This window comes from Somniosus microcephalus, chromosome 9 (assembly GCF_052327205.1).
Source record: "Somniosus microcephalus isolate GS21.2 chromosome 9, FLI_Smic_1.0, whole genome shotgun sequence".
Taxonomy (NCBI): domain Eukaryota; kingdom Metazoa; phylum Chordata; class Chondrichthyes; order Squaliformes; family Somniosidae; genus Somniosus; species Somniosus microcephalus.
The window spans coordinates 159,802,870-159,818,599 of NC_140995.1; positions in this window are offsets into that span (position 1 = coordinate 159,802,870).

The window sequence follows — 15,730 nt, forward strand, 5'->3', positions numbered from 1 at the left end:
TGTGCCATCTACAAGATGCACTGCAGCAACTCGCCAAGGCTTCTTCGGCAGCACCTTTCCAAACCCGCGACCTCTACCACCTAGAAGGACAAGGGCAGCAGGCGCATGGGAACACCACCTCCTCCAGGTTCCCCTCCAAATCACACACCATCCTGACTTGGAAATATATCGCTGTTCCTTCATCGTCGCTGGGTCAAAATCCTGGAACTCCTTCCCTAACAGCACTGTGGGAGTACCTTCACCACACGGACTGCAGCAGTTCAAGAAGGAGGCTCACCACCACCTTCTCAAGGGCAACTAGGGATGGGCAATAAATGCTGGTCTTGCCAGCGACGCCCACATCCCGTGAATAAATTTTAAAAAACTATGTCCATTGAAATTGTAAATGGTTTACTTTTAAACACATTTATGACCTTGCTAGAAATACTAACTGAAGTAAATCTTCTCATATTAGTGTACACTATCATTGTACAGGTAGTGACCAGAGGAAAGCATTGTCACTTTGCTAAAAGGTAAAAGGAAAAAGGTAAAAACTGTGGAATAAAATAAATGGATTTTAGTGACATATAATGCTGGAACTTTATTGAATACTCTATGGGGGGAATTTTAACATAGTGAGTGGGTGGGGGTGGGGGTGGGTGTTTAAAGGGGGAAGAACTGAAAAACCCACCGAGTTCGGGGTGTTACCCAAGGCGGGACAAAGGGTGCGCAGCCAACCCACTCCCAAGAGGCGGGTTGGCATTTTAAATACGATAATGAGGCTGGAAGCTTCAGATTTAATCTGCTGTGTTAAACAGGTTTTACTGTGGCCGACCGGGTTTCCCGGGCCTCGGGAATCTGACAGCTGCAGTGAAGCGAGAACAGCTCTGGGGAGCACCTTGTGGGCTGGGAGGAGCAGGAGTGCTTCCTCCTGGTCCCCCAAGCTCACTGATCGGTCCCCCAAGCTCAATGATCAGTCCCCCAATACAAGCCCCACCCGCTCCACCCACCCCGGATCAGACCACTTCCGGGATTGGACCGCCCCCCCGGGGTCGGGAATTGGACCTCTCTGTTCCTGCGGCCTACTCTGGACTCCTTCCCGTCTGACTGGAAGCCAAGCCTGTCAATCAGGCTGACTTCTGGCCGGGGAACCTTTCAATTACGTCAGACACACACTGTGGAGTTAAATCTCCGCAGCGTGTGGGGAATCCCAGACTTCTGGCTTTCCCACCCGCTACTCCGTGGACACCCCTGCTCCCAGCAGGTCTGCAGGTAAAAAAACTCCAGCCAATGGGGCAGGTTTTATGAATTAGCACTTGCAGTGCAGAGCTTGACCCAGTGAGAGCATGTATTGGGCATTAGGACATAGAGGCCAGCGTGGCTCATGCGAGGTCAAATTGATCCAATAGCTGAGGGCCTCTGGATAATGTAGGAGGAGTTATACAATACCTAATCTGGAAGTATATGATGCCATCAATGAACTACATAGAAGATGAATGACCTGGAAAAAATAAGTTATATTATTTTGATTGATGGATCAGTTGACAGCCAAATTTGCAAATGGAGCCTTGCCCACTGGGAGTGCAAAGTCAGAAAATGACCCCATAGAGTTTAAAACAAATGCATCTGTCTCCAGCAACAGTTCTTCCTAGAGTGCATCCAGACTAAATAACTCAACTTATGCATTTCAAGTGAAATACTCTGAGGATTATGGCAAAACAAAACTGTTGTTTCTCGATACTTTATGAAAAACTGGAAAACAACTGACTTTCTAAGTGTACATTCTAGGAGTATTTTAAATTCGATATATACTAAGAAAGAGAGGACTTGCATTTATATAGTGCCTGATCATGTCAGCACAATATTCCAAAGCACTTCACAACCAATGAATTACTATTGAATTGCAGACATCATTATTTTGTAGGCAAATGCAGTGGTCAATTGCAAGTAAGGCCCCACACTCAGACTAATTTTGGTTAAGTGAAGGAAGTCAACAAAGACATTGAGGAAACTCCCTGTTCTTCTTCTCTGCCACACAGAAGGCCGTTGAGGCCAATTCATTAAATATATTCAAGAAGGAGTTGGATATATTTCTTGAGGCTAAAGGGATCAAGGGATATGGGGAGAAAGCAGGGACAGGGTACTGAGCTTTGATGATCAGCCATGATCTCATTAAATGGCGGAGCAGGCTCGAGGGGCCGAATGCCCTACTCCTGCTCCTATCTTCTATGTTTCCAGTCGATGTTTTATAACCACCGGTGTAGGCAAACAAAACATCTGTTTAATATCTCACCCAAAAGTCAGTACCTCAAACAGTGCAGCAGTGCTTCAGTGAAGTGTCAATGTAGATTATGCACTAAAGTTCTAGAATGATGTTTGAACCCACAACCGTCTGAATCGGAGGCAAGAGTGTTCTAAATTCTTGAACTGAACTAAATTGATATCATATACAAAAGGCATAATGTAGAATCACAGAATCTTACAGCACGGAAGGCGGTCATTCAGCCCATCATGCCTGTGCAGCTCTTTGAAAGAGCTACCCAATTAATCCCACTCCTCTGCTCTTTCCCCAGAGCCCTGAAATTCTCCCCCTTAAAGTATTTATCCAATTCCCCTTTGAAAGTTACTATTGAATCTGCTTCCACCATTCTTTCAGGCAGTGCATTCCTGATCGTAATAACTTTCTGCATAAAGAAATTCTCATCTCACCTCTGGCTCTTTTGCCAATTAGTTTAAATCTGTGTTGTTGTGTATGTACCTTTAAGGGAATAACTGGTCTCAGACTGCAGTACCGGCAGTGACCACCCCTGTATAAAAGGCCCTAGCAGGCTTCTGTAGTTTCAGTTTCCAGGTTGTCTCCATTCAGTAAAGACTTGTTATAATCAACTCCTGCAGTCCGTGTCTCAATTATACATGGACATAATACTGGCGACGAGTAAGAAACGAACTTACCTGCAACTCGGCAGCACCTCAGACGATGTTATTGAAGGTCGAAGCCAGAAGAAAGAAAAAAATAATAATCCAAAGAAACTCGAGAAACGGGCGTCGACCGTGGACAACCGCCCTCCAAATCATCGAATTGAAAAGTGCAGGAGAGACTGTCGAGAGCCAGGCTTGGTCTCCAGTCTGTGGTTTCCCAGCTAATCGGGCTGGTGGCAGGTAGTGCACTGATCCTTCCTGGGCTGCGGCGGGCTAGAGCTTGATCGGGTGGCTCTGCAACGGGGCCGGGCAGCGAGTCGGGAAGCAAAGAGAGAGAGAGAGGGTGGAGCACACGGCGCGGCCGGTGCTTCGCAGCCGGGCAGCGTTCGGACCTAAGAAGAGGGAGGGAAGTGTCCCAGAGGGTCCGCTCCACGACAGGAATGGTTCTTCAATTAACGGAGCAAATATTGAAGCGCGATAGATAAATAAAAATACCGCGGAGAGCGGCATTGGCAGCAGCGATCGGGGAGGCGCGAAGACCATAGGGCGTCGCCATTACAGGATAGTAAAATAAATATAATCGCCAGCAACAGCGTTGGCAGCAGTGGCAGCGGCGGGAAAGTGCGGGAGGCGCCATCTTAACTCGGCGGGGAAGAAGGAAAAGTGCAGGAGGCGCCATTTTGATCCATCAGGGACGAAGGCAAAGCGCGGGAGGCGCCATCTTAGATTTTCAAGATGCAAAAGACTGGCGATATCACTGCCTTCGATAATGCAATAGAAGACTGGACCACGTATGTGGAAAGAGTCGAGGTATATTGCGAGGCAAACGAAATAGCCGATGAGAAAAAGGCATCGGTATTGCTAAATTTAATGGGCGCAAGAACATACGGCCTATTGCGGGACCTGATTACTCCAGCCAAACCGAAGGCAAAGAGTTTTAACGAAATTGTTGCTATCCTACAGGAACACCTAAATCCTACACTGCTGCTGATAGCAGAAAGATTTAAATTCCACAGGAGAAATCAGCATAAAAATGAGAGCAATGCTGATTACCTTACGGAACTACGCAAGCTATCAAAGCACTGCCAGTTCGGAGCAGGACTGGCAGATACCTTATGGGACAAATTTGTCTGTGGATTCCTGAGTGAAGGAACCCAGAAGAGGTTACTCTCAGAGAAAGAGCGGACGCTAGATAAGGCTTTCAGCGTGGCAGTATCATACGAAGCAGCAGCAAGGGTAGCTGCGGAAATACAACAAAAGCCACAGGAATACGGCACCCACGAAATGACACGGGGATTTGCAAAATGTTATCGCTGCGGCAAAACAAACCATGACCAGAAGGACTGCTGGTCCAAGGACAAAATATGCAGGCAATGCGGAAAGATGGGACACATTGCATGAGTTTGCAGGTCTGGGAAGAAGACCAACGACAACAAAAAGGCTACTAAGGAACCGTACAGGAAAGTACAAAAGATGACGGACAGTAGTTCCGAAGACCAGATGAGCGATAGTGAATCCGGGAACAAGAGACTAAGCTGTCTCAAACATCACAACGTAATCGCAAAAGAGGATCACCGAACCATTTGGGTCACCCTCACGATAGCAGGGTCCCAAGTCAAAATGGAATTGGATACAGGATCAGCTCTAACCGTCATGAATCGACGAGACTACGAGCGGCTATTCCCACACATACCCTTGAGAGAGACATCCATTGTCTTGAGGACGTATACGGGGCAAAAAGTATACCCCAGAGGAAAAATAAGGATGCCTGTCGAATACAACGGCAAGAAAATACGGAAATTGTATCTCTACATTCTGCAAGATGGTGGACCACCATTATTGGGACGTGAATGGATCAGAAAGATAAGTTTAGACTGGCACTCCATTCAGGCACTGACGGTGGCTGGTAAAAAGGATGACGACGTCACTCCTGGACGATTGTCAACAATCTTAGCTGACGCCAAAGAGGTATTTCAACAAGAACTGGGCACTCTTAAAGGCGTAACCGCCTCGATAAAAATAGAGGAGAATGCAATTCCCAAGTTTTTCAAAGCAAGACCAGTACCATATGCAATTTGCCCAGCCGTCGAGGCAGAGCTGGAGAATCTGGAGAAGGCAGGCGTGTTATCTAAGGTAGACTGGAGCGAGTGGGCGAAACCCATCATTCCTGTCATGAAGAAAACATTAAACAATAAGTCTGAGGAGCCAAGGAAGGTTTGCATCTGTGGGGACTTCAAGGTGACGGTGAACCCAGTCCTTCACACGGTACAATATCCTCTTCGCCTCACTATCTGGAGGGAAGCGTTTTACAAAAATTGACCTAGCACAAGCATATTTGCAGATGGAGGTTGAAGAATCCTTTAGGAAGTATCTCACGATAAACACTCACAAAGGTCTTTACCAGTATAATCGACTGGTATTCGGAGTAGCATCAGCTCCGGCGATATGGCAAAGAGCGATGGAACAAGTCCTGCAAGGGATTCTGGGGACTCAGTGTTACTTGGACGACATCCTAGTGATTGTCTGTGTGGAGTTTGCACATTCTCCCCGTGTTTGCGTGGGTTTCCTCCGGGTGCTCTGGTTTCCTCCCACAGTCCAATGATGTGCGGGTTAGGTTGATTGGCCATGTTAAAAAAAGAAATTGACCCTTAGTGTTAGGGGGGATTAAGTACGTGGGGTTACGGGGATAGGGCTTGGGTGGGATGGCTGTCGGTGTAGGGACCGGGTGCTAGGGTTTGGATGATCAGCCATGATCTCGTTGAATGGCGGAGCAGGCTCGAAGGGCCGAATGGCCTACTCCTGCTCCTATCTTCCATGTTTCTATAAGACTGGTGTGTGATGCGTCTCCCTATGGTGTTGGGGCGGTACTGTCACATAAATTCCTTGATGGTTCAGAGAGGCCGATAGCTTTTGCGTCACGCTCGTTAACTTCAGCCGAGCGTAACTATGCCCAGATTGACAGAGAGGCCTTCAGCCTGGTGTGGGGGGTGAAGAAGTTCAATCACTACCTGCACGGTCAGAAATTTACTCTACTAACTGATCATCAACCTCTCGTCTCCATTTTCAACCCTCAGAAGGGCGTACCGATAATGACGGCACAACATCTACAGAGGTGGTCTCTTTTCCTAGGGGCACACCAATATGACATCAAGGAGAAAGGAACTAAACAGCATGGGAATGCTGATGGATTGTCGCGCCTACCGTTGCCGACGGTGGAAGAAGAACTGGCAGTGGATCCAATGGAGTTATTCCACTCGACTATAGTCGTAATGTCTCCCTGTGACGAATGCAAACATAGAAAAGGAAACACGAAATGACCCGACACTCTCCTGGGTCTATGATTTAACGGTGAAGGGATGGCCAGCACATGGCGAACCACTGCTGCCAGCATTCTCGCCGAGAAGAGAACAGCTGTCAGTGTGCAGAGGAACCTTGATGTGTGGATCCAGATTAGTAATTCCACCCAAATTGAAGGATAGAGTGCTCAATGAGCTTCATGATGGTCATCTGGGAGGGGTAAAAATGAAGAACTTAGCCAGAGCGTTTGTGTGGTGGCCGGGAATCGATAGAGAAATTGAAGAGATGACCAAGAGCTGTACAGGATGCCAGAAGGTCCAAAACGCCCCACCACAAGCCCCTCTACATCCATGGGAGTGGCCCTCACCTCCATGGCAAAGGGTGCACATTGATTTTGCTGGTCCCTTTATGGACTCGATGTTTTTAATTGCGGTGGATGCACATTCAAAGTGGCCAGAGGTAATAAAAATGTCCTCAACCACCACAGAAAAAACTATCACAGTCTTACGAACCATATTCACCAGGAATGGGCTGCCTGAACAGATTTGCTCTGACAATGGACCACAGTTTGTGTCTGAAGAGTTCCGGAGGTTCTTAAAGAACAATGGTGTTAAGCATTACACATCCGCCCCATATCATCCAGCCACTAATGGATTGGCCGAGAGGTTTGTTCAAACATTCAAGAAGGCTATCAAGGCAATGTGTAATGAAGATGTACCCCTACAACACAAGGTGGATAACTTCTTGTTTGCCTACCGGAATGCGACACATGCGGTTACCAACCAAACTCCAGCCATGATGTTCTTCAATCGAAGACTACGATGCCGCTTGGATTTGGTTAAGCTAAACATCAGAAGAGATGTGGAGAACAGGCAATTTCAGAATATGAATGAAAGGCCGACCAGGAGTTTTAAGATAGGTCAACCAGTTTTGGCCCGGGACTACCGCACAGAGAAATGGCAGCCAGGAACGATCTAGACACAGCAAGGACCTCTAATGTATACCATGGATGTTGGAGAGAGCATTGTAAGATGCCATGCTGACCAGATTCTAGAGTCACTGGAAAATGTTAACTCCACACCACGATCTGATACACCTGGCGATGAAACCAAAGTACCAATTGCATCTACCGCAGAATCGGTGATATTGGAAGCAGACGAACCAAACAACGACATTGATCCCGACGCAACCTTGCCAGAAGAACCTGATATCCCAAAGAGGCATTATCCACACAGAATCAGGAAGCCTCCTCAAAGACTGAACTTATAATTGCTTAACTTCAACCAATGTATCTAGCAACCGTAATTGTAATTGTAATTAGTTATTATTTAGTTGTTAAATGAATGTTATGTACTGTTTATCTAAAAGGGGAGGAATTGTTGTGTATGTACCTTTAAGGGAATAACTGGTCTCAGACTGTGTTGTATCCGTGTGTTTAATGGAGACACGGAATGCAGGAGTTGGTTTAATAGGTGTTTACTGCACAAAGTCTGGAGGTGAACTAAAAGATACAAGACACTATACAGGCTTATATAGCCTGAGTGGCCACTACCGGCATTACAGTACACAGGGGCTCTTAAAGGCACATACACCACAATTCCTCCCCTTTTAGACAACCAGTACATAACATTTTAAGTAATCATTAATTAACATGTTTACAAGAACAATAATCTACACATTTGCTGCAGTTAATCAATTATAAGTCAGTCTCTCTGGAGGCTTCCTGACTCGGTCCGGATAACGCCTCAGTGGTGTAGTAGTTTTCGGTGGTGTAGTAGGTTCTTTTGGCAAGGTCGATTCGGCTTGAATGCCAGTGTCGGGTTCATCTGGTTCCAGTATCACCGGATCGGAGGTAGATACTATGGGTATCTCTGCTTCATCATTAGGCGTATAGAGTTGTGGTGTAGGTTGTCCCTTTTCGGATGACTCTATGATTTGGTCAGCATGGCGCCTTATTATGCTTTCTCCAATGTCCACGGTATACATCAGCGGTCCTAGTCGTGTGCAAATAGTTCCAGGCTGCCATTTCTCGGTACGGTAGTCCCGGGCCAAAACTTGTTGACCTATCTGGAAGGTTCTAGTTGGCCTTTCATTCATGCCTTGAAATTGCCAGTTCTCTACGTCCCTTCTGATGTTTGGCTTGATCAAATCCAGCCGGCATCTTAGTCTTCTATTGAAAAACATCATGGCGGGAGTTTGGTTTGTAACCACATGTGTTGCATTCCTGTATGCAAACAAGAAGTTATCGACCTTATGCTGTAGATTTATGTCTTCATTACCCATGGCCTTTATGGCCTTCTTGAAGGTCTGGACAAACCTTTCAGCCAATCCATTGGTGGCGGGATGGTATGGGGCGGACTTGTAGTGCTTAACCCCATTGTTTTTTAAGAACTTCCTGAATTCTTCGGACACAAATTGCGGTCCATTATCAGAACAGTTCTGTTCAGGCAGCCCATTCCTGGCAAATATGGTCCTTAATACTGTGATGGTTTTTTCCGTGGTGGTGGAGGACATCTTTATTACCTCCGGCCACTTGGAGTGTGCATCAACCGCGATTAAGAACATTGAGTCCATAAATGGACCAGCAAAGTCGATGTGTACCCTTTGCCATGGAGATGAGGGCCACTCCCATGGATGTAGAGGGGCTTGTGGTGGGGCGTTTTGGACCTTCTGGCATCCTAGACAGCCCTTGGTCATTTCTTCGATGTCTCCATCGATACCTGGCCACCACACAAACGCTCTGGCTAGGTTCTTCATTTTCACTCCACCCAGATGCCCCTCGTGAAGCTCCTTTAGCACTTTATCCTGGAGTTTGGGTGGAATCACCACTCTGGATCCACACATCAAGGTTCCTCGGCACACTGACAGCTGTTCTCTTCTTTGCGAGAATGCTGGCAACAGTGGTTCGCCATGTGCTGGCCATCCCTTCACTGTCAAATCGTAGACTCGTGAGAGAGTCGGGTCATTTCTCGTTTCCTTTTCAATGGTAGAATTTGTTACTGGTAGACATTCCACTATGGTTGAGTGGAACATCTCCACTGGGTCCACTGTAGTCGCCTCTTCTACCATTGGCAACGGTAGATGCGATAAACCGTCAGCATTTCCATGCTGTTTTGACCCTTTGTAGTCTATGTCATATTGGTGTGCCCCTAGGAAAAGGGACCACCTCTGTAGCCTTTGCGCTGTCATAATGGGAACGCCCTTTTTAGGGTTGAATATGGAGACGAGGGGTTGATGGTCAGCCAACAAGGTAAATTTTTGTCCGTGTAGGTAATGGTTGAATTTCTTCACTCCCCATACCAGGCTGAGTGCTTCCCTGTCGATCTGGGCATAGTTACGCTCAGCTGAGTTCAATGAGCGTGACGCAAAAGCTATCGGCCGCTCCGAGCCAGCAGGGAATCTATGCGATAATATCGCTCCTACGCCGTAAGGGGATGCATCGCACGCCAGTCTGATTGGTAGTGATGGGTTGTAATGAGCCAAAACTTCCTTGGACGTGATCAAGCCTTTGCATTTATGGAAGGCACGTTTACAGTCTTCGCTCCATTTCCAATTTACTCCCGTTTGTAGCAGTTCGTTAAGAGGGTGCAGAACAGTTGACAAGTTCGGTAAAAATTTATGATAGTAATTTATCAATCCCAGGAACGACCTTAATTGTGAGACATTTTCAGGTGCTGGGGCTTTTATGACCGCTTCAATTTTTTCAGGTGACTTATGCAACCCTTCTTCGTTAATTATGTGGCCACAATATGATATTTGTTTCTGGAAAAATTCACACTTGGGGCGATTTGCTCGTAGGCCCCGTTCCCCCAACCTAGTGAGCACCTGCTCCAAATTGGCAAGGTGCTCGTTGTCGTTTTCTCCTGTTACAAGGATGTCGTCTAGGTAGCATTGAGTCCCCGGAATCCCTTGGAGGACTTGCTCCATAGCTCTTTGCCAGATAGCTGGAGCTGATGCTACTCCGAAAACCAGTCGATTGTACTGGTACAGGCCTTTGTGTGTGTTTATCGTGAGATACTTTTTAGAGGCCTCCTCAACCTCCATCTGTAGATATGCCTGTGCCAAGTCAATTTTGGTGAAACGTTTCCCTCCGGATAGTGAGGCGAAAATATCTTCTATCCTCGGAAGAGGATACTGTACCGTGTGAAGGATCGGGTTTACAGTCACCTTGAAGTCCCCACAGATGCGAATTTTTCTCTGTTCTTCAGCTTTATCATTATTCAACGTTTTCTTCATGACCGGGACGATGGGTGTTGCCCACTCGCTCCAATCTATCTTGGATAACACGCCTGCCTTTTCCAAATTCTCCAGCTCTGCCTCGACTGCTGGACGAATTGCGTATGGCACCAGCCTTGCCTTAAAAAACTTGGGAATTGCCGCATCTTCCACTTTTATTGAGGCGGTGACGCCTTTCAAGGTTCCTAGTTCCTGTTGAAACACTTCTTTGGCGTTGGCCAAGATGTCTTTTAATCGTTCAGGTATGACGTCATCATCGTTTTTTTTTACTGGTCACCGTCAGTGCCTGAATGGAGTGCCAGTCTAAACGTATCTTCCTGATCCATTCACGTCCCAACAGCGGTGGACCACCATCTTGCAGAACGTATAAATACAACTTCTGTATTTCCTTGCCGTTGTATACAACAGGCACCCTTATTTTCCCTCTGGGGTATACTTTCTGCCCCGTATATGTTTTCAAGATAATGGATGTGTCTTTCAAAGGTATATGCGGAAATAGCCGCTCGTAATTCCGTCGACTTATGCCGGTCAGTGCTGATCCTGTATCTAGCTCCATTTTAACTGGGGACCCCGCTATCGTGAGGGTAACCCAAATGGTCTGGTAATCTTCTTTGGCAATTACATTATGTAATTTGAGACAGCTTAGTCTCTTGTTTCCGGAGTTGCTATCGCTCTTCTGGTCTTCGGAGCTGCTGTCCGTCATCATTTGTACCTTTCTGTACTTTTCCTTATTGATTTTTTTTCTGTCAGTGGATTTTTTTGTTTCCAGATCGGCATACACGTGCAATGTGTCCCATCTTTCCGCATTGCCTGCATGCTTTGTCCTTGAACCAGCAGTCCCTCTGGTCATGGGTGGATCTGCCGCAGCGATAACATCTCTCGAAACCCTGTGTCATTTCATGGGTGCCGAAGTCCTGTGGCTTTTGCTGTATCTCTGCAGCTCCTCTTGCTGCTGCTTCGTATGATACAGCCACACTGAAAGCCTTGTCCAGTGTTAAATCTTTCTCAGAAAGTAGCCTTTTCTGTGTTCCTTCACTTAGGAGACCGCAGACGAATTTGTCTCGAAGAGAATCTGCCAGTCCTGCCCCGAATTGGCAGTGCTTTGACAGCTTTCTTAATTCGGTGAGGTAATCAGCGTTACTCTCATTCTTGTGCTGATTCCTCCTGAAGAATTTGAATCGTTCCGCTATCAGCAGCGGTGTTGGGTTTAAGTGCTCCTGTAGGGTATCAACAATCTCTTTAAAATTCTTGTCCATCGTAACAGCCCGTATGTCCTTGCGCCCATTAGATTTAGAAGTACCGATGCCTTTTTATCATCCTCTATTTCATTCGCTGTGCAATATACCTCCACTCTTTCCACATATGTGGTCCAATGCTGTACATCACTATCGAGAGCAGTAATATTGCCAGTCTTAGGCATCCTGGAAAAAAAATGGCGCCTCCCGCGCTTTCCTTTCTTCCCTGCCGAGAAAAAATGGCGTCTCCCGCGCTTTCCCGTCGCTGCCGCTGCTGACAACGCTGTTCTCCGCGGTTTTTATTTATACAGATATTTTTAATAGTTGGAGACTCGTTCCCGCCGGACTCTCTGGGACTTTTCCCTCCCTCTGCTTGGTCCGAACGCCGACCTGCTTTGCAGCGCTGGCCGTCTCCCGAGTGCTCCACCCTCTGTCTCTGTTTGCCTCCACCTTCGCTGCTCGGCCCCGCTGCAGAGCCAGCCGATCGAGCCCCAGCCCGCTGCCCAGGAAGGATTATTGCAGTACCTGCCACCAGCCCGGCTAGCTGGTGAAACCACAATTTTTTTCTTTTTTTTTTGCTTCGACCTTCGTCTGAGGAATCGATCTCCTTGAGGTGCTGCTGAATTGCAGATAAGTCCGTATCCCATCCTCGTCGCCACTGTTGTATCCGTGTGTTTAATGGAGACACGGAATGCAGGAGTTGGTTTAACAGGTGTTTACTGAACAAAGTCTGGAGGTGAACTAAAAGATACAAGACACTATACAGGCTTATATAGCCCGAGTGGCCACTACCAGCATTACAGTACACAGGGGCTTTTAAAGGCACATACACCACAGACTGCAGTACCGGCAGTGACCACCCCTGTATAAAAGGCCCTAGCAGGCTTCTGTAGTTTCAGATTCCAGGTTGTCTCCATTCAGTTAAGACTTGTTAGAATCAACTCCTGCAGTCCGTGTCTCAATTATACATGGACATAATATGTGTGACATAATAAAACTCACTACGCACTTGGTTCGAGTATAAAGCAAGGCTTTAATCAACTTGTTTCAGAACATGGAGGTCTAGTTGTACTTCACTAGTTCCTGTCTTACAAACTGTCCCTGGGCAAGCTGGGCCCACGCCCGACTATTTATACTCCTTGGACGGCGCCACCAGCTGGCCGTCCATTGTGATTTCATGAGTAGTTTCTTTATGATGATGAGATTTATAACACTGTGTCCTCTGGTTACCGATACTTCTGCAGTGGAAACAGTTTCTCCTTATTTGCTCTATGAAAACCCTTCATGCTTTTGAATGCCTCTATTAAGTTGCCCCTTAACTCTGCTCTAAGGAGAACAATCCCAGCTTCTCTAGTCTCTCCACATAACTGAAGTTCCTCATGGGCCGAATGGCTTCCTTCTGTGCTGTATCATTCTATCATTCTATGATTCTATGATCCCTGGTACCATTCTGGTAAATCTCCTCTTCATCTTGACATCCTTCCTAAAGTGTTTTACTGAGAATTGGAAACAATACTCCAGCTGAGGCCTCATCAGTGATTTATAAAGGTTTAGCATAACTTCCTTGCTTTTCTACTCTATGGCCAGGATTTTGCTAACCTTGGTGGGTCCGTGGCGGGTGATGTCGGTGGCGGGTCCTGACTCCGTAGCTAGCTCCATCCCGCTCTGTGAAATGACTTTCCCTTGATTGGACTTGTTTAGCCCGTCCAGCATGTTTCCCGGCCAATTAGAGGAAGCGATTTTACTAACCTTGGCGGGTCCATGGCGGGTGATGTCGGTGGCGGGTCCCGACCCCGTAGTTGGCTCCATCCCGTTGTCTGAAATAAATTTCCCTTGATTGTGTTTGTTAAGCCCCTCCAGCGTGTTTCCCGGCCAAGTGGGTCTGATGATGTCATTTGATGATGCGTCACCAGCCGGTTTCCTTAAAGGGACCATGGCCACTTTTATTTTGTCATTCATGCTGTCAGTGTTCTACAGAATTGAGGTACTGCAAACACTGACAATCACTGCACAGAGGCACAGGGCTGCACCCAGGCTCTCCCATGACTCGCTCCATCTGCTTACAGAGGGAGTCACAGCACGCAGGGCGGTCCACTTCCTTTCCCATGGGTGGAAGAGACCTCCCTAGGAGATCAACACAGCCTGGTTGCACATTGCAGAGGAGGGCACAAGCAGGGATGTGGTCAGGAGGACCTGGGTGCAGTGCCGCAAACATTTCAATGATCTCAGTAGATCACGAAATGTTAGTACAAAGCCACACTCAACCTCATCCTGTTGTGCCACTCATCACATCCCCATCATTCTCTCTTCCCTACCCTACTCCTGCACATCCTTACTCACACCAACTTACCTTGGACCTCCACCCATCCCTCTCTCTCTATCTACATTATCACTTCCCCATCTCACTAGCCACCCCTCATACTCACCCTCATCCTAGTGCAATCATACCAACTAACAACACACAAGGGTAGGCACTTGGGTGTTTTATGCAATGTTCATCTCAAGTTTCTGTTGATGTGTTGTCAAACATTGAAACCTTTATTTTCAACACTTTGCATTTTTAGACAGATTTGTGTGCACCTTTGAAAGAGGCTTAGTGAATTACAGTGAATGGTGAGAAATAATGGTACCCCCCGCAATGGTGATGAGTGTGAAAGGAATGGCTTGGGCATTGTAGGGATGCTTTATGGTGTTGGTATGGCGTGGTGCCAACCTGGCGCATCATGTGGCAACCAGCGTGTACAGCGTCAAGTGAAGTAAATCTGGCCATGGTGAGGCCATCCCTGGCCTCCCGGGCAGCATTGTGCCCGGGTGCTGATACCCTGTCTAACATGTTGATTGCGGAGAAGGTTGATTGCAGAGAAGGTTGGTGGTGTTGTTGTTGGTGTGCCTGGTACTGCTGGTGTTGGGGCTGATCATGGTGGGATTCTGAGGACCAAGGTGAGAGTGTATAAACAGCACCCATGCTGATGGAATAGATGGCAGGTGAGGTACAGATGACAGAAGCGATCTGTCAATGATGAGAGAGGTAATGAGGTCAGACTGGATAGAGACTTGTGTAAAGAATTGCAGCATTGTGAATCTGTTGTGGAAATGCAGTGAGGAAGAGCTTGTGGCTGAGGAAAGCTATCTCTGTAAGGTGGGAGCTTTTACTTTACATTTGAAGCGGTCAACTCAACAGCTGATTCAAAGGCCACTGAACTCCCACCTCAGCTTGACCGACATGGTCCACAATCAGCGTGGACCCCGTGGGCGAGCTGTCAAATGCAAATGATAAGCTGAAAATAATTCTTAAATGGCTCTAAACAAGCCACTAAATACCTGAATTGGGACCCCCCCTGCTGCGTGTCAGGTCTGCTCAGTGCTGACAGATCCTACATTGGCAAAGGTGCATGGTGGCAGGTTTTTTTAACATTTGTTTATGGGATGTGGGCATCGCTGGCAAGGCCAGCATTTATTGCCCGTCCCTAATTGCCCTTGAGAAGGTGGTGGTGAGCCGCCTTCTTGAACCGCTGCAGCCTGTGTGGTGAGGGCAGTATTTTGACCCAGTGACTATGAAGGAACGGTGATAAACTTCCAAGTCAGGATGATTTGCGATTTGGAGGGGAACTTGGAGGTGGTGGTGTTCCCATGTGCCTGCTGCCCTTGTCCTTCTAGGTGGTAGAGGTCGCGGGTTTGGGAGGTGCTGCCGAAGAAGCCTTGGTGAGTTGCTGCAGTGCATCTTATAAATGGTACACACTGCAGCCATGGTACGCCGGTGGTGAAGGGAGTTTAAGGTGGTGGATGGGGTGCCAATCAAGGGGCCTATGTCCTAGGCCCAACCATCTTCAGCTGCTTCATCAATGACCTTCCCTCCAACATAAGGTCAGAAATGGGGATGTTCGCTGAAGTCTTTACAAGAGATGATCTGCCTGAGGATGGATGGGCAAGAATGGAAACATGTGAGAGCAGTGTCATAGAGGTGGACCACAGGAAAATGGCAGTGGAGGAGGAGGGTGTTATGGTAAATCAGGTTGAATGCCGCAGACGATGAAGAGAGTGAACACACCATGGCAACAGTCACA